Raw genomic sequence first — 16849 nt, 5'->3', positions numbered from 1 at the left:
ATATCAATAGAATTGGAGGTGAACCAAGCAGTTCATATCTCCACTTAAAACATTTTTCACAATATGTATAGGATCCTTGGACAATTTTATCCATAAGCAATGAGTCCAAGTACAAGATAGACAATAGTATATGCAAAAAAAAAAATAAATAAAAAATAATATATATATATATATATATATATATATATATATATATATATATATATATATATATATATATAATAATATTCAAAAACCTCATATATCTTTGAAAGTCGTGGAATCCCAAAGTATGTATTATGCTGTAAAAAGGGTCTCCAACACTGTTATGCAAAATCAAATATCATGTATACTTTTAATACAAAATTCATATCAAATTGAATTTTGATTTTATATATTATAAAAAAATAGAAAAATATTTTATGCACTAACGACTGGATTTTGCGTGCAATTGCAAGTGCACATTTCCATACTTCCGGCGGCCCGGACAACGCCGCACGTGAGGGGTTTCATTTTTTTTTTTTTTTTTTAAGTAAGGGGACGGTTTCTACCAAAAAAAAAAAAAAGTAAGGGGACAGTAAAAACCACCCATTGAATTTTACACCAGTGTCACACAAAAAAAAGAAAAAAAAAAAAAGAAAAAGATAACCACCCGCCCACCCAGCCGCGCACTTGCATTCATCAGGATTGCGCCGTGCGGGAATTGTTTGCTGCCCGTCCATCGCAGGATGGACGGCCAGCGCGATGCACCGCAGTACGCGCTTATAAAATCGAAGTTAATTTACAAAAGTGGGGCTTTCAGGCTTTTATATTAGGAAAATCGGCGTAGCGCGAGCGAACCAACGGCGAAGAAGACAGAAGAAAGGAGGAGCGAAACACTAACCTTGACCCTAAACGTGAGCAGATGGAGGAGGAGATAGGGAGGAGCTTCCCACTGGATCCCAATCTGCTTAGATGTGCGCGCGCGCGCCACGCCTTCTGGCACGAATCTTATGCTGACGGGCTCCGTTCGGGATTCCTATCTACACCTCCCTTCTGATATCATGTTTTCTTCGATTCTGATATTTCTGGACTCAGCTGCGTAGTTCTTGATTTTTCATCTTCGATTTGGTACGGTTCTTGTAATTATTTTTTTTAGTAAATCTATTATTTTCAAGAAATTCTGTTATTTTTTTTTATCCAGTGTTTTTTCATTTTTCAATATCTGTTTTGTATTTTTCGTTCTTCGACGAGATATCGAATCAGATCGCAAAGCGCAAACTCTGCGATTTGCTTATCAATTTAGCTGAATCAATGATCTTTTCAGTTATAATATTTATTTTCAAGAATGTTTCATTGCGTGACTGGATTTTCTGGGTCATGGTTCAAGAAACCATCTTTCTGTCTCTCTTTTATTCTTAACACCCAAGATGACAACTCTCGAATATACATAAGATGCTGAATTTGCCATAACCTTTTCTTCTGATCATACCTTAACAAGATCAATGTATTTTCCTTTTTCTCAGGACACAGGAGGTTTTGATGTCTAAGTAGTAACGCTATAAATATACTTTCATGATCTATAAGTTGCTAACTGAAAGTGCATTCCATAAACTAAGATTTTGGAGACTACTGTGAACACATGCAGGAATGGAGACCTCTTCAATCCAGGGGAATGCGATGGGATCCAGCCGAACGGATCATTCTTTTGTCAGTGTAATGCAAACAAAAGACTCAGGGTCACGGGGTCCTGCGACGCCCTTGAGGTGGGCTCCTGTCAAAATATTTTCTCAATGATGATGCAAAATATTAAAATTTGTGACATAGTCTTGCAGATATAAACACTAATGTCATATTGGATGAAAAGCACAAGTGATATCTATCTGCACAAATACTTCTTTTATACAAGCTTAGAGTTCATTGAATGGTACATCACAAATACTTCTTCCATATAAGTCTTGAGTTCATTATCATTCTAGCATCACTTTCCGTATGTTATGTGATGAGGCTCTTCTGGTGTTCCAGTATTTACTGCCTTGTTGTATTTTGTCTCACATATAGGTCCAAATCTAATATGAAGCGCTAACATATTGTTAAGAAGCTTCACAGCAGTACAGATTAACTAAATCAATCAATACTACTGTATAAGAGGGAGTTGGATTAGATGGAAAGCCTGTTATAATTTCATCTGTCTTATCTGAATAATGTACAGGCCAAATTACATTCATCTTAGATCCTTGAATATCAATATGATCTAGCAGGGTATCTAAACGAACATCATTTCCTCCTTTTCTCTCAGATTGATGAGGCGCTTAAAAAGCAGATATTGCAACCATGGACCATAATAGAAGTGCTTGCCTGACCCATGAGAAAATTTATTGTAGTAGCCTCATTATACCATGCATCTCTTAATCTAAAGAAACATGTATTTATCATCTCTCAATCTAACCAAGAGAAACCATGAAGCATAATAGAAGAGAGAGGATTAAAACATTAGGGATCTACAAAGATGGTTGCAATTTCTGAAAAAGATGTCTTTGTTGGGTCATCAGTGAAAACAAATTTACAACTTTTCTTAAAAAAAACTTTTTACGATGGAGGTAGAATAGAGAAGACTTCAAGTTGCAATTGAAGAAACTGAGAAGCAGTTTTCAGAAGTAAAGGTAGAAAAGAAGGAATTAGAATCAAAGTCCAATATCTTCAAAGACTTGGAGGAACATTGTATATTTCAAATCTTCACCATGTAGACATTTCTTTGATCTTTGAATTCTTGATTTAGACTTAATGCATTGTGATCCTTCTACATAAGAATGCAATACTTGCTAGGATGATATGATGTTGATATTATGGTAAACACAAATGCTTGCATAATATCCTTCTAAGTTAGGTTCTGGCATGTGATTTGTGAAACCATACTTTGGTTCTTTCTAAATATGACCTGTTCCCTGTGCCTTTATAATATTTGGAAACTGAAAATAAAGTGGTATAAACAATTTCAATGTGTAGCAAACAACACTTTCAAACCATCATTTATCGGTCTTTATTGGATATATCTTGAAGTTTTCAACTGACTTGGTGGCTTTACTCACTCTGGTTCCTGTGTTGTTGGAATTTACAAGGTTGATATGGAATATTCTATGGTTTATTGTGGTCACATTTAAGTAATAACCATTCCAAGTTGTTGATTAATAATGATCAAATTAAGCATGCCCATAGATCTGTAGATGAGTTAACATAGCTAAATGGGAGGGATATCATATATAATTATCTCAACTTGATGTTCTTGCTAATGCTACGCAAAATGGTTCATTAGTAATTGTATTTGATGGAGACGCTTAAGTACAAAACTCTTCCTTACAAGGAGCTTAGAACGCTCCAGTGAATACTTATAGTATGGTTTGATGGAGTGAGGTCAGATGCATTCTTGAATTAGGCTTTTTTATTTGTACAGTTGAAACAGGTTTCATTCTGGATATCTAAAGTATCTGTCCATCTTGTGCTCGTGAAGTTAAATGCTAGGATTACATCATATACTATAGGCCTTTGCCATATATATGTTGTATGTGGTTATCTTCATAAATAACTCGTTGTGATGTATTCATATCAAAGGTTATACTAGTTTGAATTTTGGATCTCTTAAGGTCAAATTAAGAATTTTGCAAAGAACCTTCTAGGCATAAAAGAATATAAAATTCTTATTTATTTGTTATCCCACGTAATGGACCCACTTATTATTTTTATTTTTGTCAATGATATAATTTTAGAAATTTATCACATAATAGAGCCAAGCATGCCATCTTATCAAGTTCTTGGTAGATTAAGTGGCATGTCATTGTCATATGTACTAGACCTTAGATGCATCTGTAAGCTTCAATTTTTTCTACTTACATTGATATATCTTGATCTGTCTCTTGTCCTTTCACATACTAGATCTGCTCCATTAAAGATACTCATGTGAGCAATTTTTCTGCTACCATTTTTTCCGATTCTTCACTTGCTTTCTTACTGGACTTTCAGTAAAATAACCTTTCTCTGGTTTTACTAATTTGTCAACTCTTCATTCCTGTTCCTCATAGCACATCCAACCTTGTTCTTGCTAGCAGACATATGTAAGGAGAAATAGTTAACAAGAAGTGGATATATACTTAGCTTACATGCATTGCTCATCTTCATTATGATTGATTTTGATGGATTTTTCAATGACGTTTTAAAGAAGTTTAGATACCTGATCTCATGTTGCAAGCTTGGGTGAATTTGATCCATATGTTATATGTCACTAAATGATATGGTGGAAGATTTTAATTTCCCCCTAGTTGATTAGTCAGGTTTTACTTCTTCATATTTTTTTGTAAAGAATCAAATATCTTTTCTAACCTGCGGGTGTTGTCTGCTGGTTGGGTTGGAGACTTATGCTTCTTATAAATCTTAGATTTTGACTTTAATTACTGAGAAAGCTTATGTATGGAGCTACTTTTATTCTCATGTGCAGGTTTTGGCACGAGTTCAAAAATTTCCAGTTCCAGCTAATCTCTCATCAGGAAGTGTTGAAATGGTCCGTGTTTTTCTGCCCTTTTTCACATGTTTTTTTTCCCCCTTTTCTGGATGTAATGTTTTTAATTCGTTCATTCTCAAAGCCATTCATTAGTCCTCTAGAATTTTATTTATGACTTATGATAACCAATTTTTTTTAATTGTCAATGTTAGCCACTGAAATCTAGGTCAGAAAAAAAGTGTTGGTTGCTGATTATTTTACAGTTGCTTACATGACTGATCCTCACTAATTATGAAATTAACATCCATGCAACCCAACTTTGCAGAATACAAATTTTTAGAATATTGCAGTTCTAATACATGTTCCAAGAACTCTAACTGCAATCACTCAAATTTACTCATTCCTTATATGCATTGATTTATTATTTTGCATCAAAGCCACGAGTTTGAGGCCTGAGAATGCCATAAATGCTGAGGTGCCAATGACGCTTACTGGGGGTTGGTCCTAGTGGCTTCGGTTCCTGCCTTCGTCATAGTAAAGTTGGTGGGACCTTATGTCTGCCCTTCAAAAGTGTCATGAGAGAGAGAGAGAGATTCGGCCTTTTGAAAGCTTAAACCACACTTGATCATTATTTTTTCAACCACACTCCACTTTGCATGTTGGCCTTAGAACTTGCAATGTTCCCAAGATCTGTTGGCATATTGGTGGCAGTTAAACTTATGTCATTGTACATTACTATCTCCATCCAATAAACTTATTATTTTTATTTTTCCCCAATCAATACAACAAGAAGAGAGAGATGCAATTTTAGCTAAGATAGAAGTTTCTCAAGCACATCTCAAATTGCTGAAGTGCACCAATTTCTTGAATGATGCCTTTCTTATGAGGCATGGTGGAGAGTTTGGAATCATTAACAATTCTTGACTTGGGCATCTTCCTAAGATACTGCTATTGGATGCGAAAACTATATTCATATTACCGATCTTGATATATGCCTTTTTTTCAATTACTATTTTTCTGTTGTATCGATAATTTTTTTTTTCTTTTCAGATATATTTATTTCTCCTGTTTTGTTTTTTGGCTTCATGCTATAACTTGATCTGGATTTAGTTTCTCCTTGCATTTTCCTTGTACCTTCTTTTAGAAAATTTTTCTCCTTTATCAAGATTCTTTTCAAGTCTACATGAACTTTGGAGGATTGCTTCTTGGTTCCTGGAGTCTCGACTAGCAAATATCTACCTGCTTGCTGGCTACCGGTCATATAGGTCTCTTAAATGACCTTGCACTTGCTTAGATTTGCCTTGGCCAATAATTTGGTACAATTTCAAAAACGTTGTCATCAAGTTGACAGATGGCTGTAAAATCTGTGCAGTCCTTCAATGGAGCTTTCTCAATTTAGAGTTCTGCCCTGTAGCTAGCCCATATTTAATAGAGATTGTACATGAGCAGTTTTTCTTGGTTTGGTAAATGAGAAATAGTTGCAGGAGTTCTGCATGATATGCTATGCAATATGTATTTTGCTGTTTCATCCTTTTCTTTGCTGCTCCATGATTTGTTGTTGATCATGCTGTATCATTTAGGTGAGAGATAAATGCTGCTTGGGGCAGGCATGTCTTCTTCTGCACTCAATGGCATCATGTTTTCGGCCAAAATTTCCAAACCCTTGCATTCAAATTGCATTTATGATGAGATAATTTCCTCATTTGTTTTGTGCTCTTTCCATTGCTTCGCAGACGTATTAGGATGATGAACTGGTACCATAACTTTTATCAAGCTTCTGACAGACTTCTACTATTAATTGACACGTGAAGAAGCATTTCATGAATGCTTACTCCATTATAAAGTCACAGGCTTGTGGGAGTCCTTTTCCTAAGTAATATAAAAAAAATAATTATAAAAATAATTCAATTTTTAATTTATTTATCGATTTGATATAAAAATAATAAAATGTCATTCAAAATGACGTTTTATCTTCCACGTCACCCACCCCCATTTTCCACGTAGATCACGCAAAAAAAAAAAAAAAATTAAAAATGCCATTCCAAACGGCATTTTTAAAAACGTCATATCATTTGGCACTTTTAAATATTTTCAAAAAAAAATAAAAAAAATGATCAAAAAATAAAAATTTTAATTTTAATTTTTTAAAAAAATAAAAATTATAATTTTGATAAAAAAAATTACCTTTTTATTTCAAATTATCTTTTTATTTCAAATTATCTTTTCAAATTATCTTTTTAGAAAAATATATAAAAAAAATTAATATAAAAAAATTAAAAATATCATAAAAAAAGAATTGAAAAGAAATAGAAATTATAATTCAAAATTTTAAGAAAATATAAATTTTAAATTTAATTCAAATAAAAATCATCATTTCATATTACAATCTCCTTTTCGAATTATTTTTTTTAAAAAAATATCATAAAAGAAGAAAAAAATTAAAAATTAAAAAAAATAAAAATTATAATTTGAAATGAATTTTTAAAAAAATATGTAAAAAAATTAAAAATTAAAAAAATAACATAAAAAAGTAAAATATTTTAAAAAATAGAAAAAAATAAAAATTATAATTTTAAATTTTAAAAAATAATTTTAAATTTTAATTAAAATAAAAAATATTATTTCAAATTACTTTCTCCATTTCAAATTATTTTTTTTAAAAAATATTCCAAACAAAGAAGTAAAAAATGAGAAAAAAATATAAATTTAAAATTTAAAATTTAAAAAATAAAAATTTTAATTTTAATGCAAATAAAAAAATAATTTTAAATTATTTTCTTCATTTAAAATTAAATTTTTTTAAAAACTATTCCAAAAAAATTTAAAAAATTAAAAAAATAAAATATACCATAAAAAAGATAAGATGAGAAAGAAATGAGAAAAAAATATAAGTTATAATTTTAAATTTAAAAAAAAAATTAAATTTTAATTCAAATAAAAAATATCATTTCAAATTATTTTCTCCATTTAAAATTAAATTAAAAAGATTAAAAAAATAAAAAAAAAATAAAAAATAAAAAGTACCATAAAGAAGCAAAAAATTTAAAAAAATAGAAAAAAACAAAAATTATAAATTTAAATTTAAAAAAATTAAAATTTTAATTTTAATTAAAATAAAAAATATCATTTCAAATTATTTTTTTCATTTCAAATTATTTTTTTAAAAAATATTCCAAACAAAGAAGAAAATAATGAGAAAAAATAAAAAGTACAAATTTAAATTTTAAAAAATAAAAATTCTACTTTTAATTTAAATAAAAAAGATAATTTCAAAATATTTTTTCATTTAAAATTAAAATATATCATTAAATTAAAAAATTAAAAAAGATAATTATTTTTAAGAAATATCCCAAAGAAAATCTTAAAAAATTAAAAAAAATAAAATATATCATAAAAAAAGAAAAGATAAGAAAGAAATGAGAAAAAATATAATTTAAATAAGAAATATTATTTCAAATTATTTTTTTTATTTTAAATTAATTAATTTTTTTTCATACCGTACCGTATGTAACTATCCGTGTTCGTACCAAATCGAGATGTACTAGTACGGTCCGATTCATCTCATAATTAAATTATTCGATATATGATAAATATTTACGTTATAATTTTTATAGTCCTTTTAGCATAACTTTTTCTCTCCTAATGTTCTGAGACACATTCGAGTATGTGTATCCATATCCATAAAATATAATATCCGATCATTTGAAATTAAATAATATAAAATAAAATTAATATTTAATAATATTAAATAAAAAAAAATATCAAGCGTACAAAAAATAGTACAATAAATGTTACAAAAATATTAAGTACAAATCTAAAAAAGACTATGTCCCACAAGGACGTCGTGGTGTCCGTGGTTGCTTGGACCTTCTCAGAAAGGTCCTCGCCGGCTGCTCCTGCTCCTGCTCCTGCTGTGACGGCTCCTCCCCTATATCAGTGGAGGAGGTCTGCTGGTCATGCTGCTTAGGAATAACTGATGCTGTCGGATCATCTACGGACTAAACGATCCGCTCAATCCTTTCATCTGGATACACAGATGGATCTGAAAAGAAAGTATCATACTCATGTGGCCAACTGGTATCCGGTGATGTTATCTGGGGGATATAGGAAGAAGAAGGCGCTGCCATCTGTGGATCAAAAGGCGGTGGCATCTGTGCAGCATCTAGTGATGACATCTGCGAAATATGTGGAGATGGCATATGTGGAACATATAGTGACGGCGTATATCTCATATCTGGTGCATCGGCTGCTCTATATCAAGGCGCACAGCTATATGGATCAACACCAATCGCCACCAATGTTCTGAAACTTGCTCTCTCTATCTCATGCAGTATCCGAATCCATTCGTCCTCATCAGTCGTAGATAAAGCATGACGAGTGTCCAACACAACATCCGACATAGAATCAATCTACAAAATAAAAATAAAACAGTCAATATACTGTAAAATATAAAATAAAAATATAACATAAACAACATAAACTAATTTTCATAATCTTACTAAAAGACGCACAGCAGAACTCTCGTCCTCGTATCCGGGAACTGCATACCGAGACTGTCCAATGACTCGCACTGTAATGCTAAAAAATCAAGCCATGTAGTCATCGGTATATGAACGGCCTCTCAAAATAGGATCACCATGAACAATGTGATCTCGACGTGCATCCCAAATATCGATATACTCTGCATGTCTGATATGCCAGTCAATATGAGCTCTCCCTCGTCGATCAATACGATGAAGTGCCTGGCTGGTATCAAACTGCTCTAGGATGTCCTGAATCTGATCAAACTACCGCAGGACACGATCGGAAAGATGCCACTCTACTACATCAAAACAAATAAGTGGCACCCTAGCAGTTCATATGTCATGTCCAACTGTACATATTTGCGGCAATATAGCCAATATCTCATCTGTATATGGCTCCCACAGTAAACTAAAATTTTAATAGATTATGAAAACTGTAAAATGATATTTGTAAAAAATTTAAAATTTATCCGTCTATATGTATCAACTAATGTATCCAACTGGTACCTATAAACCTGTGCCACTCTCGTCGATACGTGATGAATGTTGAATGCAACATTCTATCTGTTTCACAATCTACTCATGTTAAATAAATTTTATCGAATTTAAAATAGTAAGTTTCAAATAAAAAATAATATTTTTATACCTATATTTCAATGGTCCGTCTGGTCTGAATGGAACATCAGGATCATGCTGTTCTGATGGCATCTCGAGCAACTGTCGTCGTAATGGACTGATAGTCGGCATACACTCCCATACCCAAATCTGCAAATTTCAAAAAAATCATACATGATATACTCAATGTGAAATATAATTGAATATTAAAAATAAAAATTTATAATTTACATACCTGTAATAATACAAGATAACCACCAATCTCGCTCTAATCAGCATAAGAATCCCGACACATAGCTCTGTATAGGCAAGCTAGTACTGCACTATCCCAACTGAGTCTACGAGCGAAGTCTAAATCCTCTAATAATGGCAAAAACATCAACTTCATCTTATTCGATGAAGTATCGGGTAACAGGACACCACCTAACAACTGCAGCACTTGACCCCTAACATACTGCTGCACCATCTTCTCTGGTGCATCATCCGCAATATGAAAATGTCGATAACAATCATCCAAACACTCAATCCTGAGTCGTGAATGATCGAAAAAGTGTGCGTCGGGCTCAAACCCTAGCAATTGCAAGCACAAAGCCTGCCACTCCGGAATGGTAAGCGTGGGATCAACTCCGATAACTGGATCGCCATCAACTGGTAGTCCAGTAAGGATGCTGACATCCTGTAAAGTGATGGTCGCTTCATCAAATGGAAGATGAAATGTGTGTCTCTGGATGCCATCTCTCAAGCAAAGCAGTAATAAGACCAACGTCCATCTGTATACGATCAATCCGATATACTCCATAAAATCCAAGATATCATAAATAATCTAGCATTCTATGTGGGATGTCCTCTGTCCTCCAGAAGTCAGCATCGGATCGTCGTACACGAAGGTGTCTGAGCTCCTGCAATAAAATATAATAATTAGATAATGTATATGATTTTTCAAAAAAAAATTAAATAGTAAATAAGATTGGAATACTTATGTCGTCATCTAAAATAGTCTATGATCGATGGTGCTCCTGCAATATAAGAATACTGCTGTCTCGAGAATCGGGATACCGCGGATCGTAAGTCATAATATGCTAATGAATCTAAAATAATGATATTATCACAAGTGTATTAAAAAAATAAAAAATATGATAGCCATTCATTTTATGAGAAATATATTTTTAACACAATATTGTCACACAATATAACTTAAACACAAAATTCAAGATATTAAACACGTATATTCAAATACAATCTCACAAAAATACATAAAACAATGATGAAAATACATCTTCAGAGTCTTTAATTTCTTCCACTGCTTGAAGTTGAAGTGTGTTGAAGTATCCTAGGACAATGACGGCGGTCATGACCCTGTTCTCTACAAATGCCACAGTGGTTCTTACTTCTTATTTGCCTATCATCTATCTTATTTCGTAGTCTTGTTGATTTTGGTCTACCTTTCTATTTGGGTCTCAAACGATGATGATCAGGAATACATTTGAACATACGTGTATGCATCCAATAATCTTCATATGGTAATGGATTAAAGTCATCGCTCCAAGCATTCATATATGCTGTAAATGTATATGCATCATCCACAAAACCACTAAAATGTATAGCAATTTCTTGACACAGCTAAAACGTGCGAACATGGATATTTGTACATGCTCTACTTTCCACAAGAATATTTTTTTTAGCTAAAGTAACAGTATGAAAATTTTCTCCACCTCGTAATCCTGTGCCTGCTCTCCTCGTAAGCACTTCATATATACCTCTTTGAAGGTTGAATGCTGTTATTCGGTACTGGTTAGCTTTAACTTGATCTTCAGCAATCTTAATTGCAACATGAGGAGTAAAAAAATTATTTGGATTCTCCTCTACATATCTCAAGGCTTGAGCATGCCTCATATTGAAGTATTTCACAAGACGATAAAATGTCATTTGAATACAAGCTATAATTGGCACATTTCTAGCTCCTCGTAAAATACTGTTAAAAATCTCTGACAAATTTATAGTTAAGATATCATAGCGCAGGCCATCATCATGTGCCAACGTCTGTCGTCGGCAGTCAAGGAAAAAGAGAGAGAGAGAGGAAGAGGGAGAGGAGAGGGCCGGCCAAGGGAAAGGGAGGGCCACCGTCGCGGGGGGCCACCGCCGGGGCAGCCGCCGGCCCTTTGACGCCGGCAGCCAAAGAAAAAGAGGGAGAGAGAGAGAGAGGAAGAGGGAGAGAAGAGGGAGAGAGAGAGGAAGAGGGAGAGAGAGGAGGGAGCTCACTGCCGTCGGGAGCTCGTCGTCGTGCCGCCGGAGAGGAGAAAACGTCGGAGATCATCGGAGAAGAGGGAGAAGGGTTTTTTTTTTTGGATTATATCTTTGAAAAATGCCAAGGGGATGGCGTTTCCAAAAACGCCATCCCCTTTGGCATTTTTTCATTTTCATTTTATTTTTATTTTTTTAATAATTTTTTTAAATTTTTTCAATTTCTTTAGTTATTTTTATGTGATCTTTTAATAAATAAAAATAATTTTAAATGAGAATAGTAATTTGAATGATAATTTTTTATTTGAACTAAAATTAATATTTTTTTATTTACATTTACAATTATATTTTTTTATCATTTTTTTCCTTTTATTCACTTCTTTTATGGTATTTTTTTTAATTTTTTAGAATTTAAATTAAAATTTTTATAATTTATAATTTTAATTTTAATTTTCTTCCATTTTTATCTTTTTGGCATTTTTTTAAGTATTTTTTTCCTTTGTTTGGAATATTTTTTAAAAAATTAAATTTAAATTAATTTAGTTATTTGAAATGATATTTTTAATTTGAATTATAATTAGAATTTTTATTTCTTAAAATTTAAAATTATAAATTTTATTTTTGAATTAGAATTATAATTTCTATTTTTTTTCAATTCTATTCTTTACCCCTTTTTTCTTTTTTTATGGTGTTTTTTATTTTTTTTACATCAATTTTTTTCTTTCCTTCAGATATTTTTTTAAAAAAATAATTTGAAATTGCTAAAATTTATATTTTTTTTAATTAAAAAATAATTAAAAAAAATTGAATTAAATTTAAAATTTTTATTTTTTTTATTTTTAATTTTTAATTTTAATTTTTTCTCACATTTTCTTCCTTTTTTCACTTTTTATGGCATTTTTTTCTTTTATCAAAATTTAATTCAAATTAAAAATTTAATTTTTTCTATAATTTAAATTTATAATTATAATTTTTTTTTCATTTTTACCATTTATTTCTGTTTTTATGAAATTTTTTTAGGATATTTTTTTCATTTGTTTGGAATGTTTTTAAAAAAAAATAATTTGAAATGGAGAAAGTAATTTGAAATGGTATTTTTTATTTTAATTAAAATTAAAAAATTAATTTTTTAAAATTTAAAATTATAATTATAATTTTTTTTATTTTTTAAAATATTTTACTTTCTTATGCTATTTTTTTATTTTTTATTTTTTTACATATTTTTTTAAAAAAATTAATTTGAAATGGGGAAAGTAATTTTAAATGATGGTTTTTATTTGAATTAAAATTAAAATTTTATTTATTTTTATTCAAAATTATAATTATAATTTTTTTCTCATTTGTTTCTCACGTTTTTGGGTATTTTTTATTTTTAAAATTTTTTAAGAAAGATTTTTTTTAGATATTTTTTTTAGTTTACATATTTTTTTTAAAAAAATTAAATTTGAATGAAGAAAATAATTTAAAATTAATTTTTTATTTTAATTAAAATTTGAAGTTTAATTTTAAAAAATTCATTTCAAATTATAATTTTTAATTTTTTCTTATTTTTTTTTCAATTTTTTTTCTTTTTTTATGATGTTTTTTTAAAAAAATTAATTCGAAAAGGAGATTGTAATATGAAATGATGATTTTTATTTGAATTAAATTTAAAATTTTTATTTTCTTAAAATTTTGAATTATAATTTCTATTTCTTTTCAATTCTTTTTTTATGATATTTTTATTTTTTTTACATTAATTTTTTTTATATATTTTTCTAAAATTATAATTTGAAAAGATAATTTGAAATAAAAAGATAATTTGAAATAAAGAGATAATTTTTATTTTTATTAAAATTATAATTTTTATTTTTAAAAAAAATTAAAATTAAAATTTTTATTTTTTGATCATTTTTTTATTTTTTTATTTTTTGAAAATATTTAAAAGCATCAAATGATATGGCGTTTTTAAAAACGTCGTTTGGTTAAAAACGCCATTTGGAATGGCATTTTTAAAAATGCCATATCAAATGATGTTTTTATTTTTTTTTTTTCACGTGGTCTACGTGAAAAATGGGGGGTGGGTGACGTGGAAGATAAAACGTCATTTTGAATGGTATTTTATCATTTTTGTATCAAATCAGTAAATAAGTTAAAGATTAAATTATTTTTATAATTAAATTTTTTTTTATATATTACTTAGGAAAAGGACTCGGCTTGTAGGTTGTATTAATTATGGAAGCTTCTCTTGTTGCAGTTTGGTAGGTATGACGTAACTGAAGGGATAAAAGCCTCGCAGCGTCATCAGTCTCTGAATTTTTTTTCATAACAAAATTTGGAGCCGGAGATGCCCAAAGCCTTCCAGTTATAGTAGTTTCTGCAGTCAAGTTAGTGGAAAGACAAGTTGCAGAGATTTCAAAGTCAATTACACTTGATCAAACGTTGTGAAATGAGCAACACAAGTCAATAACATATGCAACCAAGCAGTTCTAGTCCCATCGGCTACAGCTATTGCAATTAATCTTGTAGTGTAGATGACAACTAAGCGAGGCTTAGAAGGTTGAGTGGGTAGATATCAAGACGGACGCAAACTAGACCTAAAGAAGCAACGACTGCCACCAGAAAGTGGACGCACGTGGCCGAACATCTAATATATATATATATATATATATATATATATAAATGGAGGCCCTCCTTCCGGTTGACATGTGATTTGTTAGGGAGAGACGGAAAGAGATACGTGGCATACCTAAGCTTCTCTGTTCGAGAGTATGTGCAGAGGTAAAGAGAGGTCGAGATTTTGTCAATAACGGTTGATATCGCAACGCTCACTGATGGAAGCTTCAGAAGTTTCTTCGCCGTCACCATCTCCGACTGGAGGAGAGATCTATGGGAAGGAAAGCAACCGAGGTCAGTGGCAGAGGAGGGGAGGAGAGGGGAGAGTTTTGCTGTTGGAGAATGGGCTACTACGGATGATGGGAAGGCCAATGTCGATGATGATCAGGAGGAAGGCGACGGTGGAGATTGATGGGAGGTGGCAGTGAGGAGAGATCTATGGAAAGAACAGCGCCTGAGGAGAGATTGGAGGAGGAAGGTCGTCACCATCTCCGTCTCTGGCTGAAAGAAAGATCTATGGGAAGGAAAGCACGGAAGCTTCAGAAGCTCCCTCTCCATCACCGTCTCCGGTTGGAGGAGAGATCTATGGGAAGGAAAGCATCCGGGGTCTGTTGGGTGGATGTCTGGCCAGGACACCACCTCCCAAGATCCTTTCAGTACCACGCGATGCAGCAGAAAGAAAGAAGAAACAAAACAAAAGGAAAAACAATCAAAATACGTGGATCAGCCACAAAAGGGCTTGCCTCCACGGGGTATGCAAACTTCACTATGAAAAGAAAATTTTACAAGAGGAGACCTCACCCTCAACCCTTGTACACCCAATTCTCTCTCACATAAAGTTTCCCTCACAAAAGCTCTCTCTCTCTTGGAGACCCCCCTGAACCCCTGAAGAGCCTGGCGACCGCTGTCCAGGAGCCTCCTGCTCCTTCTCTCTCAGCGCCCTAGCCTCTCTCTCTCCTCTGGTTCGTACGGCGGCGAGAAACCGAACCCACCACCTCTCTGTTACCTCACAGGGCCTTTTTAAAGGCTTAAACTTAGTTTAAAACTTGATTAGAGAGGGATTAGGAGTCCTAAACAAAGCCAAAAAATCTCCTGGACCGTCGGATCAAGACCGGGAGCCTCCTCGGCTCTTAGATCACGCTCCGATCCACGGAATAGTGTCGTGGACCGCGAGAAACGCGTGGGAAATGCCCACGCGGTCCACAGGGCGTGCCGTGGACCACCCGATCCACGGTGGACCGGGGCAAGGGGCCAGCAGGCCGCTGGCCTGGGCTGGCCCGCGCCTGCGCGCTCCCGGCTAGGCCGCGCGCCCCGCTGGGCCGCGTGCCCGCCTGGGCCGCGCCTGCACGCGGGCTTGCGCGCGCCTGGGCCGCGAGCCGCGCGCCCGCCTGGGACGCGGGCCCCCACCGCGCGGGCCTGGGTTGCGCGTCCCGCGCGTCGCCGCCTGCGGCCGCGCCGCTGCCGCCGGTCGCCGGCGGTCCTCCACCGCCTCGATTCTCGTTCCGACTTCAAAAGCTCGTATCTCCTCCATCCGAGCTCCGATTCAGGTGATCTTGATCTCGTTGGACTCTGTTTTTCGCCGCGAACCTCGCTGTGGGCTCAATATGGGCTGAATCTCGAGGCGTCAAATCCTAACAATCTTCACCTTGACTCGATATTCGGCCTCCTCCAAACTCCGAGAGCTTCTGGATCTCCTCGCCCCCATGCTCTGGGGCAATCGCCTGCTGATCATGGATGGACAAACATGGGAGTCGAGCCAGGCTGCTCGATCCCATCTCCGTCGTATGCTGTGCTCCTCTTGACCTGAGACCTGCTCAGGGCATCATCCTGCGGCAATAGGAATCTTACCTTGCGACGTCGCCTCTCGTCCTCCTGAGTCTCCTGTCTCGTGCCCGATCCGCCTCTTGGAGCTCCACCTCACTCTGGGCTCCACCTGGCTCCCGATGCTCCACCTCGCATTGGGCTCCCTGCCAGGTAATAATGTCCTCTGCTCCTCTTCTTTCCCTCCAGCACAATCCTATCGTCGCGTAGCACCCTCAGGATTCCTCCACCAGCTACCGTCCTGTAGCCTCTCGAATCCAATCTGCTAAGTGAGATAAGATTCCGCCTGAAATTGGGTATGTATCGGACCTCCCCCAATCTCCTCACTGCACCGTCATGTATCCTCCAGCTGATCGTCCCAATGCCTCTGATCGCACAGCTCGATCCATCCGGCAGATATACAGTGCCCTCACTATTCTCCAGGGAGTCAAACTGCTCTTCTCTGCAACACACATGATAGGGGCATGCAGAATCTAATATCCACTGCTGGAAAGAAGTAGATACCTCGTCAGATATCTCTAGGACATCTCCATCTGAATCACTGCCGGTCGTCGCTACAGCAGCCACCGTCCGATTTTTCAGTTGAGGGCAATCTCTGGCTAGA

At 34.0% G+C, this 16849-nt stretch overlaps 1 long non-coding RNA gene across 1 annotated transcript; it reads left to right on the top strand.

Annotated features, from left to right (window-relative positions):
- The first annotated feature begins 784 nt into the window (after positions 1-784).
- On the top strand, positions 785-6023 carry LOC140855862 (uncharacterized). The gene is made up of 3 exons (XR_012139265.1): positions 785-1089; positions 1607-1724; positions 4448-6023. It is a non-coding gene; the product is annotated as an uncharacterized lncRNA (long non-coding RNA).
- Positions 6024-16849: the final 10826 nt, after the last annotated feature.

This window comes from Elaeis guineensis, chromosome 2 (genome assembly GCF_000442705.2).
Source record: "Elaeis guineensis isolate ETL-2024a chromosome 2, EG11, whole genome shotgun sequence".
NCBI classification, from domain to species: domain Eukaryota; kingdom Viridiplantae; phylum Streptophyta; class Magnoliopsida; order Arecales; family Arecaceae; genus Elaeis; species Elaeis guineensis.
The sequence above is the reverse complement of the archived record's forward strand: the minus strand, read 5'-3'. Positions and strand labels throughout refer to the sequence as shown.